This window comes from Doryrhamphus excisus, chromosome 5 (assembly GCF_030265055.1).
Source record: "Doryrhamphus excisus isolate RoL2022-K1 chromosome 5, RoL_Dexc_1.0, whole genome shotgun sequence".
Lineage (NCBI taxonomy): Eukaryota > Metazoa > Chordata > Actinopteri > Syngnathiformes > Syngnathidae > Doryrhamphus > Doryrhamphus excisus.
The window spans coordinates 13,443,646-13,470,591 of record NC_080470.1 but is presented as its reverse complement, the minus strand read 5'-3'; the positions used below and the strand labels follow the sequence as shown (position 1 = coordinate 13,470,591).

At 47.3% G+C, this 26,946-nt stretch overlaps 9 non-coding genes across 9 annotated transcripts; 4 read left to right on the top strand and 5 right to left on the bottom strand.

The window, feature by feature from the left end:
- Positions 1-2,528: 2,528 nt before the first annotated feature.
- trnan-guu (transfer RNA asparagine (anticodon GUU)) lies at positions 2,529-2,602 on the bottom strand. Its single transcript has one exon. It is a non-coding gene; the product is annotated as a tRNA-Asn (tRNA).
- Positions 2,603-4,896: 2,294 nt separating this feature from the next.
- trnas-gcu (transfer RNA serine (anticodon GCU)) lies at positions 4,897-4,978 on the top strand. The gene has a single exon. It is a non-coding gene; the product is annotated as a tRNA-Ser (tRNA).
- A 1,273-nt stretch (positions 4,979-6,251) lies between these two features.
- trnat-agu (transfer RNA threonine (anticodon AGU)) lies at positions 6,252-6,325 on the bottom strand. Its single transcript has one exon. It is a non-coding gene; the product is annotated as a tRNA-Thr (tRNA).
- A 342-nt stretch (positions 6,326-6,667) lies between these two features.
- On the bottom strand, positions 6,668-6,738 carry trnag-gcc (transfer RNA glycine (anticodon GCC)). Its single transcript has one exon. It is a non-coding gene; the product is annotated as a tRNA-Gly (tRNA).
- Positions 6,739-8,845: 2,107 nt separating this feature from the next.
- On the top strand, positions 8,846-8,919 carry trnat-cgu (transfer RNA threonine (anticodon CGU)). The gene has a single exon. It is a non-coding gene; the product is annotated as a tRNA-Thr (tRNA).
- A 383-nt stretch (positions 8,920-9,302) lies between these two features.
- On the top strand, positions 9,303-9,374 carry trnae-cuc (transfer RNA glutamic acid (anticodon CUC)). Its single transcript has one exon. It is a non-coding gene; the product is annotated as a tRNA-Glu (tRNA).
- Positions 9,375-10,448: 1,074 nt separating this feature from the next.
- LOC131130318 (U1 spliceosomal RNA) lies at positions 10,449-10,612 on the top strand. Its single transcript, XR_009130017.1, has one exon. It is a non-coding gene; the product is annotated as a U1 spliceosomal RNA (small nuclear RNA).
- Positions 10,613-17,861: 7,249 nt separating this feature from the next.
- Positions 17,862-17,935, bottom strand: trnat-ugu (transfer RNA threonine (anticodon UGU)). The gene has a single exon. It is a non-coding gene; the product is annotated as a tRNA-Thr (tRNA).
- Positions 17,936-21,609: 3,674 nt separating this feature from the next.
- trnag-gcc (transfer RNA glycine (anticodon GCC)) lies at positions 21,610-21,680 on the bottom strand. Its single transcript has one exon. It is a non-coding gene; the product is annotated as a tRNA-Gly (tRNA).
- Positions 21,681-26,946: the final 5,266 nt, after the last annotated feature.

Sequence of the window (26,946 nt, the reverse complement as noted above, 5' to 3'; positions counted from 1 at the left end):
CCTTGGATGACTCAGGAGGTGCGTGAAAGACTAAGAGAACGCAATGCTGCGTTTAAATCTGGTGATGTGATGGCACTCAGATCAGCAAGGGCAAATCTGAACCGTGCCATCAGAGTGGCAAAGCGTGCCCACAGCCGGAAGATCCAAACCCTGCGAGGAAGGCTACCCCCACCCCGATGAACAGGCAGTCAAGTTTGATACTGCTGCTGTGTGGAGAGTCCTGAGGAAGGTCAACGTGCGGAAAGCTGCAGGCCCAGACGCCATTCCTGGACGGGTGATCAAGGAATGTGCAGACCAGCTGGCCCACGTGCTCACAGACATCTTCAACACCTCACTGGCCCAAGCTGTAGTCCCCCCGTGTTTCAAGTCCGCCACAATAATTCCAGTGCCCAAGAAACCATCTATTACATGTCTAAACGACTTATGAAATGTTTCGAGAGGGTGGTTAAGGACCATATAACCTCCATACTCCCCCCATCACTCGACCCTTTCCAATTCGCGTACCAGCCAAACCGCTCCACTGAAGAAGCCATCTCCACTGCTCTCCACCTGAGCCTGGAGCACCTGGAGAAGAAAAACACCCATGTACGGATGCTGTTCCTCGACTTCAGCTCAGCATTCAACACGATCATCCCCCAGGACCTGGTACGCAAGTTGGAGCCACTGGGCCTCAAGACCTCCCTGTGCAACTGGCTGCTTGACTTCCTCACAGATAGAACCCAGTATGTCAGAGTGGGCAACAACACATCCAGTGTCATCTCCCTGAACACCGGCTCACCCCAGGGATGTGTTCTGAGCCCCCTGTTGTTTACCCTAATGACCCATGACTGTCGCCCCAAGTACAGCAGCAACCATATCCTGAAGTACGCGGACGACACAACAGTTGTAGGCCTCATTCAGGACAACAACGAACTGGCTTACAGGGAGGAAGTGCGACACCTTGTGGATTGGTGCAAGGCGAACAACCTGATCCTGAATGTTGACAAAACAAAGGAGATCATCGTCGACTTCAGGAGATCCAGACCCAGCCACACTCCACTCAGCATCAACGACACAGCCGTAGAAGTTGTGAACACAACCAAGTACTTGGGGGTGTACATCACGGACAACCTCTGGTCACTCCACACCTCCGCTCTGGCGAAGAAGGCACAACAGCGACTGCACTTCCTGCGGCGGATGAGAAGAGCCTCCCTCTCCCCTCCTATCCTTACCACCTTCTACAGAGGGACCATCGAGAGCCTGCTGACCAACTGCATCTCCGTCTGGTCTGGGAGCTGCAAGGCCTCGGACTGGACGTTACTGCAGAGAGTGGTGAGGACAGTGGAGAAGATCATCGGGACCCAGCTCCCCCCCATTAAGGACATAGCAAACAGCCGGTGTGTATCTAGAGCCCATCAGATCTGCACTGACCCACACACCCCCAGCATGGACTGTTCTCTCGCCTGGCATCGGGGAGAAGGCTCTGCAGCATCCGCTGTAGGACGACCAGGTTCAGAGACAGCTACTTCCCCCTGGCCATCAGACTGCTGAATGCCAAATAAGCCCCTCTACCTTTACTTACATTATTATTATTTATTTCAATTATTTGGGCAATTTACTGTTCACGCTGCACTTTACAATATGTTGTTCATATTTGGTGTCTATTCTATCTATTTATTCTCCACATTATTATTATTTTTATTATTTATTATTACTTATCTTCTTTTGTGTCTGTTATTATATGGGAGCCAGGCAACGACATTTCGTGGGCAATTTCACTACTGTGTTTTTGTGCAATGACAATAAAGGGAGTCTGTCTATCTATCTATCTATCTATCTATCTATCTATCTATCTATCTATCTATCTATCTATCTATCTATCTATCTATCTATCTATCTATCTATCTATCTATCTATCTATCTATCTATCTATCTATCTATCTATCTATCTATCTATCTATCTATCTATCTATCTATCTATCTATCTATCTATCTATCTATCTATCTATCTATCTATCTATCTATCTATCTATCTATCTATATGACATCAGAAATGATGGGTCTTTATTCAACAGAACAAGAACAACATTTCTTTTAAATAACAGCATAGGAGCTGCTGAAACACAGAGAAGGCACTGCTGGGATTTGAACCCAGGATCTCCTGTTTACTAGACATGTCTGTCAAAAAATCACAACAGTATACAGTGTCTTCTCTTAAGGGCCCCTGCTTACCAGTTGATGGGGTTTGACTTGATTCCTTTTAACATAAAAGCATTCCGTCGTCTCTTAATCTATAATCCTGGCTGGCGCTTTTGCAAAAGCTAATATTTTCAAGCAGAGCTTCTGTGTTTCACCAGACCTGTGCAGAAACAAACTGAAATCTGTGACTTGATCAACCTAACTTCTGATCAAATGTGTTAGACCATGGAAGCTGGAATGTGCTTTTGAAAAGTCATTGACATGCAGTTTGCCAATTGGGAACCACACAAGTGCTGTGCAAGAGTGGAGCGCAAACATGAATGAACAGTGACACTGATGCATCAAGAGAACGTCCCTGGGTGGGCTCGAACCACCAGCCTCCCGGTTAACAGCCGAGCACGCTGACCGATTGCGCCACAGAGACTCACACCCTGCCAACTTCTGTTCAGTTGAAGCCATACTAACGCATGCTATGCGTCCAGCATGGCCTTTGTTTTGGATGTGACTCGCACCTTCTGGTGTAACAATCGAGGCATTGCAAACCAGGACACCAGCTTTACTCTTTGATGAACGCAAAGTATTTTTGGGTACAATCCAGGGGTCTTGTGCTCTCACGGAAATGGCTCTGTCCTTTTTCAACATGAGTTGAGACAAAATGTATTAAAATAGACAGACTGCATTGGTCACTCAATCAGAATTTCTCAGTTTGCCAATTTCAGACTGCGTGACAAAGAATCAAGTCAAACTCCATCGACAGGATGGACAGGGGACAACAAAGCAGGGAATATAAGGGATAGGGAGGAGAGGGGAAAGATGCGACCGCCTTTGTTGAGAGCCAGAGAAGAAGCTCTCATCTCTGCAAGGTCAAGTACAGTATGGCAGAAGATTTTACCTTGTGAGTTGTCCTCGTTCAACAAAGGCCTGGATAGCAGTTGGTAGAGCATCAGACTTTTAATCTGAGGGTCCAGGGTTCAAGTCCCTGTTCAGGCGGTGAAGGTAGGCCCCTCCCCTGAATAACTTGTTTACCAACACAAAAACAGTTCGCCAATGGGGAAAAATGTTCATACAAGGGAGGGAGTCCAAAGTCCAACACGTGTGAATTGAGAGTCCCTGGGTGGGCTCGGTTATCAAACTCGCTCCCAAGGAAATGTTGGAACTTGGGAAAGCATTAAGAATGGCAAGAAGTAGGATTAAGAATCCTACTTCTTGCCAAAAGCCTACCCTATGGTAGAAGATAAGATATGCCTTTATTCGTCCCTCAGTAGGAAATTTGAAAGGTCCCGCAAGTTCCGCAACAGCAGTGGGAGTACCTCAGTATGTTTACAGACCATGGACTCCTCCTAAATTTAGATACATAGCCTTATCCATGCCAAAACCACACAACAACCTTGACCAAATCCTGACTGACATAACTGACTTGGTACATAATCACCGTCTCGACGGAACTGAATTAGCCCAACTGTTGACATTGACCACAGGCTCCAAGTATGGTGCTTTTTGTACGGCCATTTAGCCAATTTGGCCAAAGGGGAATTCAGAACACCCTCGTGGCCCATTGCCATTTTTATGGTACCTGGCGACTTCAACCAGTGAACTCCACTGTACCGCTTATCCTCATCAACGGACTGTATTCCCCACCCTTTACCAGCATGGGGACATTCCAACCCAAGATGAGAACACACTGGACCAGGTATACAGCAACATAGTACGTGGCACAGACACAGCTTCACCCTACCCCCACTTTTAGCCCAGACTGAAAAAGCAGAGAAACCCCTTTGCAGCTGAAATTGCTCAGTTGGGAGAGCGTTGGATTGAATTTCTAAAGGTCCCTGGTTCAATCCCAGTTTTCAGCACAATTGCTGTTTACATCGTGAGTTGGCAAATAGTTTGTAAAGGGGTGACTTTGTTCTCTTGATTTCATCAACATCGATCACGACAACACAGCCAATGACATATTAAGACCAGACAAGTGCAGTTGGGAGGTGACATACAGAATCCTGATGCATATCATGTTACAATCAGACACAAACAGGATGTAGGACCCGACCTTGAGTTCGCGCAAATGTTCACAGCATTAGGTCTGCAAAGTGTTCAGCTGATGCACATTTACTGGAAAGGAAAATGGGCTTCTGTCACGGTAGCCATGCCGACACAAGCTAAAATGTTTCTCCCGCCAGGACAACACCCACATGAAATTCAAGCTTTGCTCGCAGACGAAAAAGAACCAGCACCTCCAAGTCTGAGTTTATGGTTCATGCCCAGAAAAGCATAGCTCACAGCCATAATTGTATAGTGGTTCCGACTCTGTGTTGTGGCTGCAGCAACCCCGGCCGATTCAGGGTCATGGCAGGTGTGTGTTGCTTTTGTAATTGTATTGTCTGAAAAGACAAGACTGTCTGTCCACTTGAAGTGTGGTGATGTAAAAATACACTAGTTTTGACCACACCTGTATTTTTAGTAAACATTATTAGCATGCAATGAATCAAAGTATAAGGTACGATGTCGGAGATCAAGAACGCTTTTGTTGGCAAAAAAAGCCATAACATATCATTTCGACAATACGGGTATCAAACCCGCTATTTCTTGCATGTAGAGCAAGAACTCTAGCCTTTGAGTTAAATCCCCCCGCTGCACAGGAAGGCTGCCACTATTTCTGCAACGCCAAAACACTAATTAAGATGTGTCATTTTGAGTCAACAAGACCATGTCCACGAAGGAGATGAGGTGACCGAGAGGTTACGGTGATGGACTGCTAATCCATTGTGTTCTGCACGCATGGGTTCGAATCCCATCCTCATCGAGCTATACTAATGCACCAGTTTTGACACCACCTGTGTTTTTAGGAAACATCATTAGAATGCAATTAACCCAAGCATCCCGTACGATGTGGGAGATTGAGAATGCTTTTTTGGCAAGAAAAAGGCATAATATACCATTTGGAGAATGCAGGCATCGATTCCACTTCATCTCACATGTGAAGTGAGCGCTCTACCATTTGTGGTCCTACAAGAATGGGATTTATTTTTGTGTACTTCGAATGAAATGTTTTCCGCATGTTGCAGAATTTTCCACAGGAAAGAAATCTTTAAGATGTATCACCAAAAGAGCTGAACCGCCCAATGTGGGGCTCGAACCCACGACCCTGAGATTAAGAGTCATGCTCTCCCGACTGAGCTAACCGGGCCTTTTTCTGCCAAGATATCACTTTTTAATTTTTTTAAATTCATGTGGTCTTCTTGATGTTTGATCAATTCCACACCCAACCTAGTTTCTCAGGGAACAAAGGAGCGAGAGGTTCAGTCATAGCTGAGAACTTTGGAAGTGTAGTCATCTTAACCCTCCTGTTATGTTCATTTGCCAGGAACAGCCATGATGTTCCCGGGTCAGTTTGTTGTTTATTGTATGTTTATTTATCTGAAAGATGTCCAAAACCAAAAAAATCCCCACAAGCATTGTTAGTTATTCACTACTAACTCCATTACTAACTATTCTATCAATGTTTAGTGCAATGGTGTACCTTACCTCTCACAGGTAGTGGTTTAATTAATTTTAATTAATTAATTAATTGAATTAATCAGAGGCATCATGACCAGTCTGCATCAAAACATTATCTGAAATCCTGTGGCAGGTTTCTGGCATTGATTCTTAATTCAGTTGCCATCCCTGATAGATGGTAATGGTAATGGTAATCATGCCCGCGTGGCAGGCGAGTCTCTTTGCTTGTCTGACGTCTGTGTCGCATCCTGATTGGCTGGCAGAAAATGTCAACAACACGCGCGCGGCCCCCGCTTGGCAAGTGAGGATTCTACCACTGAACCACCAATGCCACGTGGGGACACACTGTAAGAGAAAAAAAAATCAACTGTCAAGTGGATGAGCCTCTGCAAAGTGGCGCTGAATGACAACACATCACAATGTCATACTCTTTGGATTCAAGCACCTTCTGGCGTAATGGGATCCACAACAATCACGTCAGCTGTGGATGCAACGTCAATTCGTTCTTGAAGGGCAAGTGACAAAAAGAAGTACATGGTTCACAAATCAGCTGCCAAAGTTTCACTGACCAAGCACCCAGGCACTGCTGGGATTTGAACCCAGGATCTCCTGTTTACTAGACAGGCACTTTGACCAGCTTAGCCACAGTGCCAGCAGTGCATCTGGCACCAACACAAAAACAGTTCGCCAATGGGGAAAAATGTTCATACAAGGGAGGGAGTCCAAAGTCCAACAAATGTGTGAACTGAGAGTCCCTGGGTGGGCTCGAACCACCAACCTCTCAGTTAACAGCCAAACGTGCTGACCAATTGCGCGACAGAGACTACAACAGCATGACTGCAGTCAGGTTTCACTAAGTGCTGTCCACCTTAACTCTCGGGTGGTCCGGTCTGTTACGTTTCAGGTGTCATTCTGAATACTGCCCTTTCGCAGGAAAAGAGCCTTTGTACTTTTTCAACATGAGCTCTAAAGAAATGTATAAGCTGAGATATACTGCATTGGCCGGGAATCAGACCCGGGCCTCCCGCTTGGCAAGCGAGAATTCTACCACTGAACCACCAATGCCACATTGGGAAACACTGTCGGAGAACAAATTAAATTGTCGAGTGGATGTGCTTCTGCAAAGTGGCGCTGAATGACAAAACATCACAATCACAACACACGCACGGGATGCCAGGGGAGGCCGAGTACTAACAGAGCTGAGCGAGAGGGCATAAGAAAAAAATGTGTGACCTTGTGGTGGTTACCCGACAGCACCAAGGATATGGTGCACGTCTGATGCGTAATGCATGCCAGGTGATGTTCATCTAGCGAGCGGACATTCTTGTGGGGGACAAGCTCAACAGTAGGAATGTTGAGAGAACTGACCAGTCCGCTATCAATGAAGTTCTCGTCCGCCCCAGAGTCAATTAATGCTGTGGTAGGAGAAGCTTCCCCCGCCCAGGATATCGTACCTTCCACCTGAAGTCGGCCCACCAAAGCGGATGACACAGCCGGTGTGGTTGGAGCGGGCAGTGCCAGCAGCTGGGGAATATCCCTGGTGGAGGAAGAGCGTTGGCGTGCTGGGCGAACTGGACAGCGGGACATTGTGTGTAGGACTCCCACAGTACAGGCACAGCCACAGGCGTGGACGGTGACTCCTCTCCGCTGACGAAAGGCGACTGGCTCCCAGTTGCATGGGGACGACACTCCCGACGTCATCAGACGGCGCTCCGTGTTTTGTCTGAGTCACGGCTGGTGTGTGTTGCTTTTTGTTGTTTTCTTGCCTGAAAGGACTTCTCGCTCGACCCAATTTTACTCTTGGTGAAACACTGATAATCCAGAACATAGCCTTAAACTGCAGGTGCATTAGTTGGAGGGCTCGTGGCCACCTGGTCACCTGAACAGGGACTTGAATCCCTGACACTCAGATCAAAAGTTTAATATTCAGGTGATTGGCTCAACCTTTGTCTTGTCTCTTTTTGTCAGGAAGATATTAGGCTTGTCCATGTGGGCAGTTTAAGACCTCCGTCGATCTTGGAGGTGGCAATTTCGGAACAGGGGCTTCTTCATCTCTGCAACGTCAAGTACAGTATGCCAGAAGATTTTGCCTTGTGAGTTGTCCTCATTCATCAAGGGCCTGGATAGCTCAGTTGGTAGAGCATCAGCCTTTTAATCTGATTGTCCAGGGTTCAAGTCCCTGTTCAGGCGGAGAAGAGTAGACCCCACATTACCAGCATGGGGACATACCAACCCAAGATGAGAACACACTGGGCCAGGTACACAGCAACATATGTGGCAGAAACACAGCTTCACCCTGGCCCCTCTTTTAGCCTCTACTGAAAAAGCGGAACACCACCTTTACAGCTGAAATCGCTCAGTTGGGCGAGTGCGAGAATTAAGATTTAAAGGTCCGTGGTTCAAGCCTGGGTTTGAGCACAATCCCTGTTTACGTTGCGACTTTGCCAATAGTTTGAAAATGCTTATTGGCAGGCTGAAAGGACCTTAACTTCATTCATCAAAGGGCCACCCCTCCAGACAACGTTAGAGGAGGTTACAAGCCAAACCTGTCAAGCCGTGATTGTGATTTCATGTTTTGTTGAAGAAAAGCCCATAATTTGTGGAACAATTTTCCCTACAAGGGAGAAACATTTGTCGATTTGGACAATTGTCAATATGCCCCCACTTTGGACACATCGTCTTGTGTCATTGTTTGGCAACTGCTTCACCAGTCCCCTTAAAGGGCTCACCCTTCATAGTGTAGTGGTTAGCACGTTTGCCTTACATGCAAAAGGTCCCTAGTTGGAAACTGGGTGGAAGCAAGGCCGTTCAATTCCTTCTTTCACAAAAAAATCAAGGTGACAAATGGGAACAAGGATATGTGCTTGATCCCTGAATGTGTGTACACGGACATCTGTCCCCAGTTTGGACACACAATCCATATGTCCCGGATGACTGATCGGGTGCGTCACTGGCCTGCACGAAGGGGCTTATAGGAAGGAGGTGGCTGCTGTGGTGTCGTTGCATGCAAACAACATCCTCATCCTTGACACAGCAAAGACCAAGGAGGAGAATAATCGTGGATTCGGTCGGCTTACACTGGCAGGATTTCACCAGTCCTGTTGAAAGCCTGGCCACTGGTGTGGTTTCCGTCATGCAGTCATTCGCCTAACACTGAAGACACTCCTTCGCCGGCGCTGTGGCTTAGTTGGTCAAAGTTCCTGTCTCGTAAACAGGAGGTCCAGGGTTCAAATCCCAGCAGTGCCTTGCATATGTGTTTCAGCGACTCCATTTTTTTCTCTTCAACATTTCAAGTAAATGTTTTGAATCAGACGTCATGTTCTGTTGAAGAAATATCCATAATTTCTGATGTCATATGTAGCATAAATGTCATATGTACTACAATGCTCTCGACAAAGGCAAAAACATTGTGCATTTGGACATTTGCGGGGCTAAGAAAACAGACCACATTAGCAAAACAAAAGAGGTTCGGGTCTAACATTTAAGGGAAGCGCTCTACTATCTGAGGTAATTCCCCTGCTGCTGCAATGTTGGCAGAGAAGGTCCAGTCACAGAACTATTTTGGTTCCTTTGCTGGAGTATGTCAAAGTGACACTGTCTCTGCCTTGCTGAGTGCAGACATAAAGCAGTCCCTGGTGGTCTAGTGGCTAGGATTCGGCGCTCTCACCGCCGCGGCCCGGGTTCGATTCCCGGTCAGGGAATTGACAGTTGGGTAGGTTTTGACTGGAGATAGGATTTGTCTGCGGCCTCTGTCGAATGGTCGGGGTCATCTTGAAGCACAAACCGTTGTCATTGTCGTTGACAACAGAAATATAAACAAAACATGGACAACACAATAAGACAAGGTCCTCGACTGAGAATGCTGTCAGGACTGGGTTTAGGGTGAGACAGAGCATTTGTCGGATGCTCAGGGATAGATCCTTGTTAGAATAAAATGTAGATAGAATGAATATAGCATCAGTTATCACCCTTATATCCATTTGCTTAGACAATAGAAAGAGTGTTTGAATTTGCTGAAGAAGAAATGTTCCTGTGACCCTGATCAGAGACCCCCAGCAACCCCCAGGTCCTGGAGGTCCCTGGATGCGCCAACCGCAACCCTGCAGATATTCACGTTAATCCTGCAAGACCGTGTCAAGATAAGAACTCGTAAAACAATAAAAGTAATTCCTCTCACATACACACACATACACATAGAGAAACAAATACAGCTCGTGCAACTGCCACCCCTAGAGTTGCATGACCATGTAGTAGGGACCCCCGAAAGAGAATAAATAAAGAGGAGTTTGAACTGCATACTCAGTGGAGCGGCATGTCACTGGGTATGTGGTTTCACTCTCCTCGCTGCGAGTAACTTTGAATATTGTTGTCTGTCTCTTCTGTATTTCTGCATTTACGTAAGTGTTTTTACAAGTGTCACAGGAGTTTGAACCTGACAACCCACTGACTCACAACGACCTTGCACATCTACACGTGTCAGGGTTAAACATATTGGCCTCTCATGTTACATGGTGTGACTAGGGACGTGGAGTCAGTACTTCAGTCTCCGCATTGAACGTCTGCAGCAACTGCCCTAAGCCACTTGCTGCCGCTGCCTTTGCTCAGAATGAAGTCACAAGAGTGCCACACAGACTGACTCCTTGAGATAACCAGAGTCCTGTCTCTGAATTTGGACACAGGTCAAGTGGCTGGGCTTGTTGTGGGCGACCTGATGAGACCACCACTCAGCATGTGGCATGTGCGAGAGACTAGTCCGGGCGGGACCGGTGCAACTCATACTTACCTGCCAGGGGAGATACCATGATCAAGAAGGTGGTTCACCCAGGGCGAGGCTCAGCCATTGCACATGGGTTGAGCTGACCTCTGCGAATTCCCCAAATGCGGGAATCTCGACTGCATAATTTGTGGTAGTGGGGGACTGCGTTCACGCTCTCCCCTTATCCTGTGTTTAAAACAAGAGGCAGGCGCAGCACCGTGCCGAGCTCCTTGGCTTGCGAGTGCAGCCAGACCGAGCAAGAAACGACCAGCCCAGCACTACCAATGCTTGCTGGAAAGGTCTGCCCGTCCACGGGAGACAACCAACCAGCCGTGAGGCCGATCTGCTCTCAGTCAGGAAACCTCAATGAGAAACGGCAACAAGACAGAGAAAGGGGCGTCGGCAACCATTTCGATTGATCTGAGTCTAAAATTCAAGGTAAACCTATCCAAGGGTCAATGTACGTCAGGTTGGAAGCGTCGAACCAGGGTGAGGTTGACACACCTTGTCTGGTCCTCAGGGCGTCCGTGGCATGAGGTGAGACCCTAAGGAAGTAGCACTATGCACTAGGCGCTCCACATCAATTGACAATACTGTTATTGGAGGAAGGAAAGAAATCGGGGCACAAACACCAGTCATGTTCTCGGTCGGTAACCTATCACTCACGTCGGGTCCACCGCACCACTACCAGAGGTCAGCCCTGAGGAGCGACCAGAAGAAGGCATCCACCAGTAAGGTAGAATTACACTAAGAGGTATTAATGCCGGGTTGTACAAATCGGGAACCTGTGGAAACGGTAATGCACATAAATTTACCTTTCGCCACTGTGCTGTTGAATATAAGCTTACCTTTGACATCTGTAACCTCGGGGTGCGCGAATGGCCTACAATTAGCCAATAAAACAAAGGATTCCTTGTAGAATTTAGGCAATCGATCCCGCTACCTCTCACATGCAAAGCAAGCGCTATACCATTTGAGCTAATTCCCCTGCTTTTCCTGAATTGGCAGAGAAGGTCCAGTCTCAGAACTATATTGGTTCTTGAATTAACTCAGAGCAAATGACTACTGGATCGTGGGAGGGAGCAAAGCAGTGGCTCAACATATTTGACAGTGCATCCCATGCCGGAAAGCTCGAGGAGCCACAGAGGAACAAAAGATGGCTGACTTACCTCAAGACCACATTGAGCCTTCTCCACCAATTACCTATGGTGGCATGGATTGTTTTGGCCCCTTTCACACAAAACAAGGGCGTAAAGAACAAAAACAGTACAGTCTACTATTCACTTGTCTATGTTCTGGAGGTGTTCATATAGAGATGCTGGAGGACTTGACCACTGACTCATTCATCAATGCCCCAAGATGCTTCATTGCCATCAGAGGTGCTGTTTGGCACATCCGATCAGATCAGGAACATACTTAGTTTGAACTAAAAATGAAATGGAAAAGTCTCTAAAGGAAATAAACACAGAAAGAGTAACAGAATACCTGGCAGACAAGCAATGCAACTTTGTCATAAATGCAAGCCATATGGGAGGTGTTTGGGAGCGCCAGATCAGAACCATCAAAAGCGTGCTCATATCAGTCCTAGCAAACAGTGCTGGCAGGTTGAGTGACAGTTCCTTGAGAACCTTTCTTTAGGAAGCCATGTCTGTTGTGAATAATCACCCTCTTACTGTGGACAATGTAAACAACCCATGTGTCTGGAACCACTGACACCTAACCACCTGATTACCATGTAGTCATCTATTCCCATGCCACCACGTGTTTCCAAATTGGCGCTGCGGACGGCTGCCTTGGTGTGTTGGTCCTCCAGCACCTGGACTCTGCAGGAACCTATGCTAGGATCCTGTTTGTGGACTTCAGCTCCGCCTTCAACACCATCCTCCCAACTCTGCTCCAGGAGAAGTTCTCCCAGCTGAGCGTGCCTGACTCCACCTGCAGGTGGATTACAGACTTCCTGTCTGACAGGAAACAGTGCGTGAAGCTGGGGAAACACATCTCAGATACAAAAATCGTCAGCACCTGATCCCCCCAGGGCTGCGTTCTTTCTCCTCTGCTCTTCTCCCTGTACACAAACAGTTGCACCTCCAGTCACCAGTCTGTCAAGCTCCCGAAGTCTGCGGACAACACCACCCTCATCGGACTCATCTCTGACGGCGACAAGTTTGCCTACAGGTGGGAGGTTGACCATCTGGTGACTTGGTGCAACCTGAACAACCTGGAGCTCAACGCCCTAAAAACAGTGGAGATGGTTGTGGACAACAGGAAGAACTCAGCCTCTCCTGTCCCCATCACCCTCTGTGACTCTACGATTGACATTGTGGAGTCCTTCCGCATCCTGGGTACCATCATCTCCCAGGACCTCCAGTGGGAGCCGAACATCAGCTCCCTCATCAAGAAGGCACAGCAGAGGATGTACTTCCTACGTTCCTATGGCAGCTGAAGAAATTCATCCTGCCAAAGACAATGTTGGTGCACTTCTACAGCTCCATCATTGAGTCCATCCTCACCTCCTGCAATCTCCCGTCCCTCCAGGATCTGGACGCCTCCAGGACCCTAAGGCGTGCAGAAAAGGATTGTGGCCGATCCTTCTCAACCCGGACACAGTCTCTTTGAGAGGAGGCTGCGGTCCATCAGGACCAAAACCTCACGCCACAAGAACAGTTTCTTCCCGTCTGCTGTCAGCCTCATCAACAAGGCCCGGAACCCCCCCTGACACTGTTCACACCCCACCTCTGCCTCATCCTGCCACTTTGACACTCTATATGCGTTAAATTAACGCTCAGTTTGGACTCTTAGGAAAAACAATCAGACTGCAGTTCCGGAACAACAAACAAAAAACAGACTGTGTACATATATTTATACTGTATTCTGTATATTTTGTATTTCTGTATATTTGTAAGTCGTGCTCCATGGCCTCACCGAATTCCTCCCACACCCGAGTTTTTGCCTCGACAACCGCCGAAGCCGCGAACCGTTTGGCCTGACAGTACCTGTCAGCTGCTTCCGGAGTCCCACAAGCCATCAATGCTCGATAGGACTCCTTCTTCAGCTTGATGGCGGCCCTGACCTCTGGTGTCCACCATCGGGTTCGGGGCCTGCCGCCACGACTGGCACCGACCGCCTTGCGGCCGCAGCTCCGGTCAGCCGCCTCAGCAATGGAGGCACGGAATATGGCCCATTCGGACTCAATATCCCGGTCCTCCCCCGGGATGCAGGCGAAGCTCTGCCAGAGGTGAGAGTTGAAGACTCGACGAACGGGAGACTCTGCCAGACGTTCCCAGCACACCCTCACTACTCGTTTGGGTCTACCAGGTCTGTCCAGCATCCTCCCCCGCCATCTAATCCAACTCATCACCAGGTGGTGATCAGTTGACAGCTCAGCCCCTCTCTTCACCCGCCTGTCCAGAACATGCGGACGCAGGTCTGATGACACGACTGCAAAGTCGATCATAGACCTGCGGCCTAGGGTGTCCTGGTGCCAAGTGCACTTATGGACATCCCTATGTTCGAACATGGTGTTAGTTATGGACAAACTGTGGTTCGCACAGAAGTCCAATAACATCACACTGCCCGGGTTCAGATCAGGGAGGCCGTTCCTCCCAATCACGCCCCTCCAGGTCACACTGTCATTGCCCACATGGCCGTTGAAGTCTCCCAGTAGAACGACGGAGTCACCAGGACTCCATAAATACGGGGTACTCCGAACTGCCGTTTGGCGCGTACGCACAAATGACAGTTAGGACCTTTTCCCCAGCCCGAAGGCATAGAGAATAGCCGGGGTCTATTAATAAGCCTACACTAGCTTGCTGCCTCTCCCCTGCAGCAACTCCAGAGTAGAACAAGGTCAAGTCCCTCTCGAGGAGTTTGGTTTCGGAACCCAAACTGTGGGTCGAGGTGAGTCCGACTATGTCTAGCCGGAATATCTCAACCTCTTGCACAAGTTCAGGTTCCTTCCCCACCAGAGAAGTGACATTTCATGTCCCAAGAACCAGTTTTTGGCCACCGAAGACCAGATACCCATGCACCCGCCCTTGATCGCCACCCAACACACAATGCACCGGACCCTTATGCTTGCCCCCGTAGGTGGTGGGTCTACGAGGGGGAGAGCCCATGTGGCTGGAGGGGGAAGGCCCGACCACCAGCCGCTCACCTGCGAGCCCCTCCCCCGGGCCTGGCTCCAGGGTGAGGCCCCGGTATCCCACATCTGGGCGAGGTACGGTTCCTCCTCCTCCGTCACCTCCTCAGTGGCAAAGCTTCGGGGTGGACAAGTTCCGCCCGGAATTCCTCAAGGCTCTGGATGTTGAGGGACTGTCTTGGCTGGCACGTCTCTTCAACATTGCGTGGATGTCGGGGACAGTATCTTTGGATTGGTAGACCAGGGTGGTGGTCCCCCTTCTCAAGAAGGGTGACCGGAGGATGTGTTCCAACAATAGGGGGATCACACTCCTCAGCCTCCCTGGGAAAGTCTATTCCAGGGTGCTGGAGAGAAGGGTACGACCGTTGGTCAAACCTCCGTTACAAGAGGTCCAATGCGGTTTTCGTCCTGGTCATGGAACACTGGACCAGCTCTACACCCTCACGAGGGTGCTGGAGGGTGCATGGGAGTTTGCCCAACCAGTCTACATGTACTTTGTGGATCTGGGAAAGGCATTCAACCGTGTCCCTCGTGGCGTACTTTGGGGGGATTGGTGGCACGCTACTACGTGCTATCTGGTCCTTGTACAAACGGGGCAGGAGTCTGGTTCGCATTGTCAGTAGTAAGTCGAGCCTGTTTCCGGTAAACGTTGGCCTCCGCTAAGGCTGCCCTTTGTCACCGATTCTGTTCACAATTTTCATGGACAGAATTTCTAGGCGCAGCCAAGGTGTTGAGGGAATCTGTTTCAGGGGCCTTAGAATCTCATCTCTGCTATTTGCAGATGATGTGGTTCTTATGGCCTCTACGGGCTGTGACCTTCAGCGCTTACTGGGACGGTTTGTATCTGAGTGCGAAGCGTCTGGGATGAGACTCAGTACCTCCAAATCAGAGGCCGTGGTTCTCAGTCGTAAAAGGGTGGAGTGCTCCCTCCGGGTTGGGAATGGGGTCCTACCCCAGGTGGAGGAGTTTAGGTATCTTAGGTATGGTCACGAGTGAGGGAAAGTGGGAGCGTGAGGTCGACAGACGGATCGGCGCAGCCTCGGCAGTAATGCGGTCGCTGTAACGGACCGTCGTGGTTAAAAAAGCTTTCAATTTACCGGTCGATCTATGTTCCCACCCTCACCTATGGTCATGAGCTTTGGGTCATGACCGAAAGAATGACATCTCGGATACAGGCGGCTGAAATGAGTTTCCTCCGTAGGGTAGCTGGACTCACCCTAAGAGATAGGGTGAGGAGCTCAGTCATCCGGGAGGGCTCAGAGTAGAGCCACTTCTCCTTCACATCGAGAGGAGTCAGTTGAGGTGGCTCGGGCATCTAGTCCGGATGCCTCCCGGACGCCTCCCTGGTGAGGTGTTCCGGGCATACCCAGCCGGGAAAAGGCCCCGGGGCAGACCTAGGACACGCTGGAGGGATTATGTCTCACAGCTGGCCTGGGAACACCTTGGTGTCCTCCCGGTGGAGATGGAGGAGGTGGCCGGGGACCGGGAAATCTGGGCTTCCCTACTAAGACTGCCCCCCGCGACCTGGACCTGGATAAGCGGAGGAAGATTGATGGATGTGGAGGTGGAGAGGTGTGACATTTCTGATCAAATTCAGAGGTCATGTGTTGGTGCCGAAAACGGTCTTTGCACTTTTTTACACCGATGAAAGGTATAAAAACAGCCCTGTTGCATTCGGAATCGGACCCGGGTCTCCGGGTCTGCTGAAACAACCGAAACATTCCCCATTCATTTCCAATTATAGCGAAAGCCCATTATGAATGTAATATACTTTTGTCCAGGAGTGGCGATGTGGCCGCTTCTGTCCTCCATCCATGTTGAACTTCGGGTAATAAAGAGCACAATTGCTTTTGTGAGCGAAAAAAGCAATTGCGAGCGAGTGAGCGACGAGACGGACAAAAACATGGTAAACTACAGTAAAAGAAAACAGCACAAATACTTAAAAAAAAATATATTTTGTCTTTGAACTGTTCTGCTTTCATGTTTTTATGTGGCTGTTTGTGGTGTGGTGGTGCCACTTCCGCTATTGTTCGTTATTTACGACTGCCGCAGTATACCTATTACACGTAGTATACCTATTAGCATTAGCAACAGTTATTTGTATGTTATAGTTATTCGTGAAATTTCTCTAACTGAGCTTCAGCCAAAGCAAAGCCAGGTAAAAATCATGTGTCCCTTTGTTCTCATAGTTGCAGCTTGTTTGAACCAAATTACAAATGTGTATTTCATGGTTTTATTTGCCTTATTAGCCCTGTCAGATACTCTTATTGCTGCAGAAGGTCTGACAGACCCTAAAATGCCGTTTAAAGATTTCAGTCAAACAGACTTCTTCCAGCAAGAGCTGGATGAGACAAGAAAGAGGGTGGAGGAAAAACAGCAGAAGAAGAAGGAAGAGGGAGGAATCTCCTCCACCCCCTGTCCGAAAGTGCCTCTGCAGGATGCAGCTGAAGCAGGGCCCGAAAAGCCCCCACATCCACGCTGGCTTCAGAGAAGTACATCTACTGCCTGCCTCTCCTTTCTATGAAAAGGAGAAACAAAGACGGCAAAATAAGTGAACAATACGTATATTTATTATTCATGACTGCTTACATGTAGATTATTATTTATTTTTTATCATTGAGAGTGTTCTTGAGTGTGGTACCCTGATAAATAAATATTCTTTGTTACATTGCATTTATCCTCTCGCCCGAAGACAGCTGGGATAGGCTCCAGCACCCCCCGCGACCCTCGTGAGGAAAAGCGGTAGAAAATGAATGAATGACATTGCATTGATTTTGTATTTTATTTCAAGCACTGTTATCAATATAAGCCTGATAGAAATAGTTTGTAATGATATAGGGATTAATTGGAAAACAATAATATTGTGGAGAAGAAAACAGTGACTTTACTGATGACTTAGACGGGATTTGAAAACCTGAATTCATTTCTCTGAAGTCTCTCTGCTTCTCCGATGTCTCTCTTGCATCCTGATTGGCTGGCAGCAAATGTCAACACCACACGCGCGGCCCCCCTTGGCAAGTGAGAATTCTACCACTGAACCACCAATGCCACGTGGGGACACACTGTAAGAGAAAAAAATTAAACTATCAAGTGGATGAGCCTCTGCAAAGTGGCGCTGAATGACAAAACATCACAATGTCATACTCTTTGGATTCAAGCACCTTCTGGCGTAACGGGATCCACAACAATCATGTCAGCTGTGGATGCACCATTGACTCGTTTTTGAAGGGCAAGTGACAAAAAGAGGTACGTGGGTCAGAAATTAGCTGCCAAAGTTTCACAGACTAAGCAGCCAGGCACTGCTGGGATTTGAACCCAGGATTTCCTGTTTACAAGACAGGCACTTTGACCAGCTAAGCCACAGCGCCAGCCGAGTAAGTCACCCTGGCAATGCTGCCTTTACTCTTCTAGACATAAACTGCTCCAACGCTGAGATGATGCCATTTGTCGTGTTTCATTCGGTCAGCAGGGGGAGAATCCCGTATATTTGGCACCGATACAAAGGGTTTACCAATTGGGAAGAATGCAAGGGCTCTCCACAAGTGTCACACAAGGGTCTAGAAATGGTCCCTGGGACTGACAAATAACTAGGCTGTTAATCTGGACTAACTGTTAGAATAAAATGTAAATTCAATTATTATAGTGTTAAGTTATCACCCTTATATCTGTTTGCTTAGACAATAGACAATAGTCTTGAGTGTTTTAACCAGGAACATTCCATGACGCTGACCAGCAACTCCCAGCACCACTAATCTTGCAGGTGCCTGGGAATATCAGTAGCTACCTTGAAGATGTTCCTGTTCATCATGCAAAATGCGCCAAGATAAGAACACATGCACAAAAAGTAATTGCTCTCACATACACACACACACATAGACAACAAGTACAGCTCGTGCAACTGCTTGCTTCCCCCTCCCCTTAGAGTTGCACAGCCATGTATTAGGGACCTCCTAAAGAAAATAAAAAGAGAGGAGCATGAATGGCATCCTCAGAGTGGAGCGGCATGCCACCGGGTTTGTTTTTTCACTCTCCTCGCTGCGAGAAATTTTGAATTTTGTTGTCTGTCTCTTCTGTAATTAAAGTGTCACAGGAGTTTGAACCTGAACCTGAAGTTTGGTGCTGCATTCAGGTTGCAGTCTCTAATGAGGCGTGGGTTTGAGTCCCACTTCTGACAGCTTCTTGCATCTTGAAGTGGCGTCACCCTTCATTCTAAAGTGGCCGAGGCTGCTCCTCCTGGGCAGTAAACCAGGGGTGCTTTTCAACATGACCGCTGCTGAAATGTATACAAAGCAGACCTATTGCATTCTGGGGTCTTGCGTTTCTCCAGAAAACAGTCTTTGTTCTTCAACATGACCTCTGATAAAAGTATGAAAACCAGAGTCATGGAAATACCAGTAGAGGGCTGCTGGAATTAGAACCAATGAGCCCCTCTTTGCTAGGCATGTAATTTGACCAACTAAAGCATAGTGCCTGCGAAGCATGCAAACTTGACAATGGTGCCTTCAGTAAAAAAGGAAATCCTGTGCATCTGGCACCGACACAAAAACAGTTCACCAATGGGCAAAAATGTTCATACAAGGGAGGGAGCCCAAAGCCAAACACATGTGTCAATTGAGCTGCCCTGGGTGGGCTCGAACCACCAACCTCTCAGTTAACAGCCAAACACACTGACCAATTGCTGCATAGAGACTACATTCGCATTACTGCAGTAAGGTTTCAGTAAGTTTCCACTTCTGACAGAAAGTTGCAAATACTCAAGTGCTGTCCACCTTAACTCTCAGGTGGTCCGGTCTGTTACTTTTCAGGTGTCATTCTGAATTCTGCCCTTTGGCAGGAAAAGAGCCTTTGTCCTTTTTCAACATGAGCTCTGGGTAAAAGCTTAGATATACTGTATTGGCCGGGAATCAGACCCGGGCCTCCCGCTTGGCAAGCGAGAATTCTACCACTGAACCATCAATGCCTGCCTGAGGTGCCTACCTTTTAACTGGAACTGGAAAGGCTTGTGTAGCCCCGCACACAAACCAAGTGTCTTCCTCACATGCACACCCAATGTGGGTCTCAAACCCAGGACCCTGAGAGTAAGAGTCTCATGCTCTACCCACTGAGCTAACCAGGCCTTTTTCTGCTGTAGATATAATTTTTTGTTTTTCTTTTTTATCGATGTGGCCATGTTGATGTTTGATCAATTCCACAAACAACCTTGTTTCAGAAGGAGCGAGACTTTCAGTCATCTGTAGTTCTACAGACTCCGACTCAGGCCACATCTTTGTACCCGACATTTCCAATTTATGATCACTCTGCAACCGCCCCTGAACAGACACCCATGTCCACCCTCTCTTGGGGAACTATTGACTCGACTCAATTAAATGGCACACTAAAACCAAAAGACCATAGTTGGAATCCTCCCAACCTCGTTGGCATATCAACGAGTATGTCCACACCCCGAGGTTATCAAACTCGCTCCCAAGGAAATGTTGGAACTCGGGAAATCATTAAGAATGGCAAGAAGTAGGATTAAGAATCCTACTTCTTGCCAAAACCTACCCTTTGAAGTAGAAGGAGAAGCCTACCCTATGGTAGAAGATACGATATGCCTTTATTCATCCCTCAGTGGGAAAATTTGCAAGTTCCCGCAAGTTCCGCAACAGCAGGGGGAGTACCTCAGTATGTTTACAGACCATGGACTCCTCCTGAATTTAGATACATAGCCTTATCCATGCCAAAACCACACAACAACCTTGACCTGACATAACTGACTTGGTACATAATCACCGTCTCAATGGAACTGAATTAGCCCGAATGTTGACATTGACCACAGGCTCCAAGTATGGTGCTTTTAGTACGGCCATTTAGCCAATTTGGCCAAAGGGGAATTCAGAACACGCTCGTGGCCCATTACCATTTTTATGGTACCTGGCGACTTCAACCAGTGAACTCCATCCATTTTCTGTCCCGCTTATCCTCATCAACGGACTGTATTCCCCACCCTTTACCAGCATGGGACATTCCAACCCAAGATGAGAACACACTGGACCAGGTACACAGCAACATAGTACGTGGCACAGACACAGCTTCACCCTACCCCCACTTTTAGCCCAGACTGAAAAAGCAGAGAACCCCCTTTGCAGCTGAAATTGCTCAGTTGGGAGAGCGTTGGATTGAATCTCTAAAGGTCCCTGGTTCAATCCCAGTTTTCAGCACAATTGCTGTTTACATCGTGAGTTGGCAAATAGTTTGTAAAGGGGTGACTTTGTTCTCTTGATTTCAACATCGATGTCTGACGTCTGTGTCGCATCCTGATTGGCTGGCAGCAAATGTCAACAACACGCGCGCGGCCCCCGCTTGGCAAGTGAGAATTCTACCACTGAACCACCAATGCCACATGGGGACACACTGTAAGAGAAAAAAAATTCAACTGTCAAGTGGATGAGCCTCTGCAAAGTGGCGCTGAATGACAACACATCACAATGTCATACTCTTTGGATTCAAGCACCTTCTGGCGTAATGGGATCCACAACAATCACGTCAGCTGTGGATGCAACGTCAATTCGTTCTTGAAGGGCAAGTGACAAAAAGAAGTACATGGTTCACAAATCAGCTGCCAAAGTTTCACTGACCAAGCACCCAGGCAGTGCTGGGATTTGAACCCAGGATCTCCTGTTTACTAGACAGGCACTTTGACCAGCTTAGCCACAGTGCCAGCAGTGCATCTGGCACCAACACAAAAACAGCTCGCCAATGGGGAAAAATGTTCATACAAGGGAGGGAGTCCAAAGTCCAACAAATGTGTGAACTGAGAGTCCCTGGGTGGGCTCGAACCACCAACCTCTCAGTTAACAGCCAAACGTGCTGACCAACTGCGCGACAGTGACTACAACAGCATGACTGCAGTCAGGTTTCACTAAGTGCTGTCCACCTTAACTCTCGGGTGGTCCGGTCTGTTACGTTTCAGGTGTCATTCTGAATACTGCCCTTTCGCAGGAAAAGAGCCTTTGTACTTTTTCAACATGAGCTCTAAAGAAAGGTATAAGCTCAGATATACTGCATTGGCCGGGAATCGGACCCGGGCCTCCCGCTTGGCAAGCGAGAATTCTACCACTGAACCACCAATGCCACATTGGGAACCACTGTCGGAGAACAAATTAAATTGTCGAGTGGATGTGCCTCTGCAAAGTGGCGCTGAATGACAAAACATCACAATCGTAACACACGCACGGGATGCCAGGGGAGGCCGAGTACTAACAGAGATGAGCGAGAGGGCATAAGAAAAAAATTAGTGACCTTGTGGTGGTTACCCGACAGCACCAAGGGTATGGTGCACGTCTGATGCGTAATGCATGCCAGGTGATGTTCATCTAGCGAGCGGACATTCTTGTGGGTGACAAGCTCAACAGTAGGAATGTTGAGAGAACTGACCAGTCCGCTATCAATGAAGTTCTCGTCCGCCCCAGAGTCAATTAATGCTGTGGTAGGATATCGTACCTTCCACCTGAAGTCGGCTCACCAAAGCGGATGACGCAGCCGGTGTGGTTGGAGCGGGCAGTGCCAGCAGCTGGGGAATATCCCTGGTGGAGGAAGAGCGTTGGCGTGCTGGGCGAACTGGACAGCGGGAAATTGTGTGTAGGACTCCCACAGTACAGGCACAGGCGTGGACGGTGACTCCTCTCCGCTGACGAAAGGCGACTGGCTCCCAGTTGCATGGGGACGACACTCCCGACGTCATCAGACGGCGCTCCACTGCTGGAGCAGGGAGGGAGGAGTGGTGCCGGAAGAGCCCCAGGAGGAGGGATTTGGAGCCGACGTGTGGGTCGGAGAGGCTCCGCCCTCTGCTGTGTGCTGCGCTCCCGCAGCCGGTTGTCGAGCGGCTGGAATGACAAGGCGCTGCGGAGCGCATATCGGGCGAGTGTTAGAATAAAATGTAGATACAGGTATTATTTTGTTAGTTATCACCCTTATATCCATTTGCTTAGACAATAGAAAGTGTTTGAATGTGCTGAAGAAGGAATGTTCCCGTGACCCTAATCAGAGACCCTCAGCGACCCCCAGGTCCTGGAGGTGCTTGGATGCACCAACAGCGACTCTGCAGATGCTCATGTTAATCCTGCAAGAATGTGTCAAGATAAGAACTCATAAAACATTAAAAGTATTTGCTCTCACATACACACACACATAGACAAACAAATACAGCTTGTGCAACTGCCTTCTCCACCCCCCCCCCCCCCCCCCCCCTTAGAGTTGCACGACCATGTAGTAGGGACCCCCGAAAGAAAATAAAAGGAGAGGAGTGTGAACTGCATATTCAGAGTGGAGCGGCATGTCACTGGGTATGTGGTTTCACTCTCCTCGCTGCGAGCAACTTTTAATATTGTTGTCTGTCTCTTCTGTATTTCTGTATTTAAGTGTTTTTACAAGTGTCACAGGAGTTTGAACCTGACCTTTACTTGGTCCTTCGAGCCAGATCCCAAGATACCTGAGGAGTCCAGTTGTGGAGCGGACAAGACAGAAAGACCGTGGCCACGGCAGACAAAACCCTTTGACGGGCTGTCTTCTCAGCTCAACAACTGGAAGCTGAAGGTTGACGGGATACCTACGGAAGAGAAGACAACAATCAGTAAGACACTTTTGATCAGAGTGTAGAGTAAAAGGGCGCCGTCCCTTTGTGTTGTGAGTGAAAGGGTGTCAACCCTTTGTGTTAAAGCAGGGGTGGGCAAACTGAGACCTGGGGTCCACATGCAGCCCACTAAGGGTTTTTGACCCCTAGAGCTGAGTGCGGCCCGCGAGTCAATAAGGTTTGTCACCCGGTGCTAAAAGCCTTGTGTATACTAGTCGCTGGCAAGCAAAGAGACGGACTCGACAGTCTTCTGTAGGAAGACGAGCTGGCAGTCTTGTGTAATAAGATGGACCCACAGTGTTACGGAGTTGGCGGTCTTTCACAATAAGACAGAGTTGGCAGTTTTTTGTACAAAGACGGAGTTGGCGGTCATGTTAGGCTAGAAAAGGAGTGCCTCCGCGGTGAAAGGCCTTTTCGGGGTTTGAATGTGAAAACGTTTTCAAAGTACGAATGAGTGTGTGAATGGGAGATTTTGTCACTAGACAGGTCTTCATATTAAAGGGTGAGAAAAAGAGTAAGTATTTGAGGAAGCAGAGGCAAGAATTCTCCGCCCTCACCAGGGTAGAAGCTTGAGAATTACCTCAAAGAAAAGTTCATTACTCTCTCACTGACAAACAACCCTGTTGTTAGTTTTCCCTAGGAAGCTCATCACAACAGGGACCAAATTATTCCCAAGATGGGAAATAAAAGTGGGAAACCACAAGTCAAAAGGGAGAAACTAAATTGCAAGGATTGGTGTTACGTGTTTCAGCACCAACCAACCAAAATAAAACATCTAGAATTATGGATTAACAAGTATGGTTTTGATGGACAATTATCGATCCCTAAATTAATTAAATTGCAACAGGACATGGCGAAAAAGAACAAGAATCAAACCAATAAAATGCAAAAGGAAGGGTATGATGACCTATCATATTGGAAGGAGTTGGCAGAAAAAAGACAGAAAGGCCAGGCTAAAATGAAGAAAGAAAGGAAGGCGAGAGAAAGAGCAGAAAGCGAACGTTGTAAAAAGGAAGAGTTACAAAACACAGTAAGGGAAGTTTTACTTCAGGAGGATCAAAAAGATGAAGGAAAAGTAAGTGAGGAGAAAGACTCACATTTGTGACACGAAAGGAAGGTAACGAAAGTAGGGTTATGCCAACTAAAGGAGTGAGCAATCGTAGTCAAAATGATGGTGTAGTAAGTGGACAATCACGATTGTATCCACAGTTCGCTGAACCCCCACATTATGACAACCACAATGTCAGACCATCAGCGCCATACCCACCACAAACAAGAGCTAAACCTTTTTCTGTTGAATGGTCAAAACAGATGGGAGAAGTATTTTCTCCTAAATTACCACCTAGGGTTTCACCGGAAACCGATGCGTTTCCAATGATAGAAGTACCAAACCCCAATGTAGCCAATGATGAAAATCCCACAATCTTAGTGTATCGTACATGGACACAGGAAGATGTAAAGAAGGCCTTAGATGGTGTCACACCTGTAAAAGAGGACGCCGTAAAATTTATTACAGACATGAACAACATTGGAGCAAAGAATCAATCAGTTGGAAGAGAGAGTCCTAGCAAAGTTCAGGAAAAGAGCTAATTACTCAACAATAGGACAATGCAAACAAAAGAATGACGAATCATTTGATGAGTATAGAGGGCGTACGATTACGGTATTCAAACAAAATAGCGGCCTTGCTGAAGATGATGAACCCACAGGCCCATACCAACAACAGTTAAAAAACGCGATACATGCTAATTCAAATCCTGGCATAAAAGGGTGGGTTGATAAACATTTCATCGGAATGCCCACAGCAAATATGGCAGACTATATCACGTACGCGCAGCATGCAGAAAAGGTGTTAAACAACAAAAATAAGATGCAAAAAATAGACACCTTTGTTACAGATAACGGAGAAATCCTCTTCCAAAGTCAAGGACGATTCAGAGGAAAAGGAAGAGGAAGAGGTAGAGGAACAGGTAGACAGAATGTACGAAGCTATCCCAACAATACTGGATGTTGGAATTGCGGTGAAGAAGGTCACTTCTCCCGTGATTGTGACAAAGGCCAGTACAAAAGGAACCAAAAGCCATATTCAGCATGACTAGGCGTGTCTAAACAAATACAACCACAACGAAATGATGAACCAGTAGTAGAATTAAATCTACAAGAGATATTTGCCTTTGAACATCCCCGACCGGAAGTCACATTGGAAGTGAATGGTAATCCAATCAGATTCATTTGTGACTCGGGAGCATGTAGAACAACTTGCAGGGAAGAATTTCCACATTTCAGATCTGCAGGCAATACATGGCTCAGGACAGCAGGAGGAGATTTGACAATAGCAATCAACTCCCTACCAGCAACTATTAGAGACCCGCAAGGGGGGACATGTAAACTATCCATCCTCCTAGCCCCGCAATGTCCAGCAAATTTACTAGGAAGAGACGCAATGGGAGCATTGGGTCTTGCCCTAGTTCCCACAGACAAGGGCCAACTGGTAGTCAGGCGAAAACACGAATTACAAAGTAGCTTCGTCTTGCAAGGGAAAGGGGAACCATCTAATCATCTATTCCCTGGACATCCCAAACAAGCCTCCGTTGAGCATAGGCACTAGCCTCCTTCAGGAAGCTTTACCATCGCTTCAAATAGTACAGGATCAAATGCCACCAGATGAACTGCATGTAACCATTAATTTAAGACAAGACTGCGGATCCGACCTAAACTATGAGAAGAGATTAGAAAAAGCTACACCTGCAAAAATACTCCTTACACATTTGTATACTGATGGAGGAAGTACTGCAGCAGTGGCCGTGACATTAAAAGAACTTGACCCATTGTATTATGGGTGGACGAAGCCACATGTATCACTCTACAAAGAGTCGGATGACAAATGGAAAGACACAGGGCAGATAATACGAATTGGGATGAATGCCAAAGACTGGACTGTAGACCCACAGGGGTATGAAGTCAGTGAATCCACAGGACTATTGAGAAAACCATTGTTCTGGACAATTCAGATTAATTTTGGCAGACACATAATAGATTCAGCTTGATCAACTTATGTTTTGACCGAAGAGGAAGAAAACAAATTAAAAAAAACATACCAACAATATTGTGGTCTCTAGGTCCATCAGATGTAGGACTAATTAAAAGTGCCCAACCTGTACAAATTAAAGCTAAAAATGATTACAGACCATGTGTTAGGCAATACCCAATAAAACCAGTGATAGAAGAATTGTTAAAAGCTAAAGCCTTAGTAGAATGTAACAACTCAAAATGGAACATCCTTAATTTTCCAGTGGGAAAAAGTGCCACTCTCTGTGAGATGGAGAATAGATAGATAGATAGATAGATAGATAGACTCCCTTTATTGTCATTGCACAAAAACACAGTAGTGAAATTGCCAACGAAATGTCGTTGCCTGGCTCCCATATAATAACAGACACAAAAGAAGATAAGTAATAATAAATAATAATAATAATAATAATAATGATACAGGATAAGCTGTAAATCAAGCTGTGGTGACAAGAGTACCTTGTGTGCCTGACCCACACACATTGTTAAATTCTTTACCAACAAATGTCACATAGTTCACCATAGTAGACATCAGTAATGCATTCTCCTCCATTCCAATAGAGAAAGAAGGTTTAGGTTCGCATTTACGTTTGCAGGAAAAATATACATACACACGCCTACCACAAGGATATTGTGAAAGCCCGATAATTTATTCACAAGCAATGATAGCCAGTATGTCTATGTTGAACCCCCAAATGG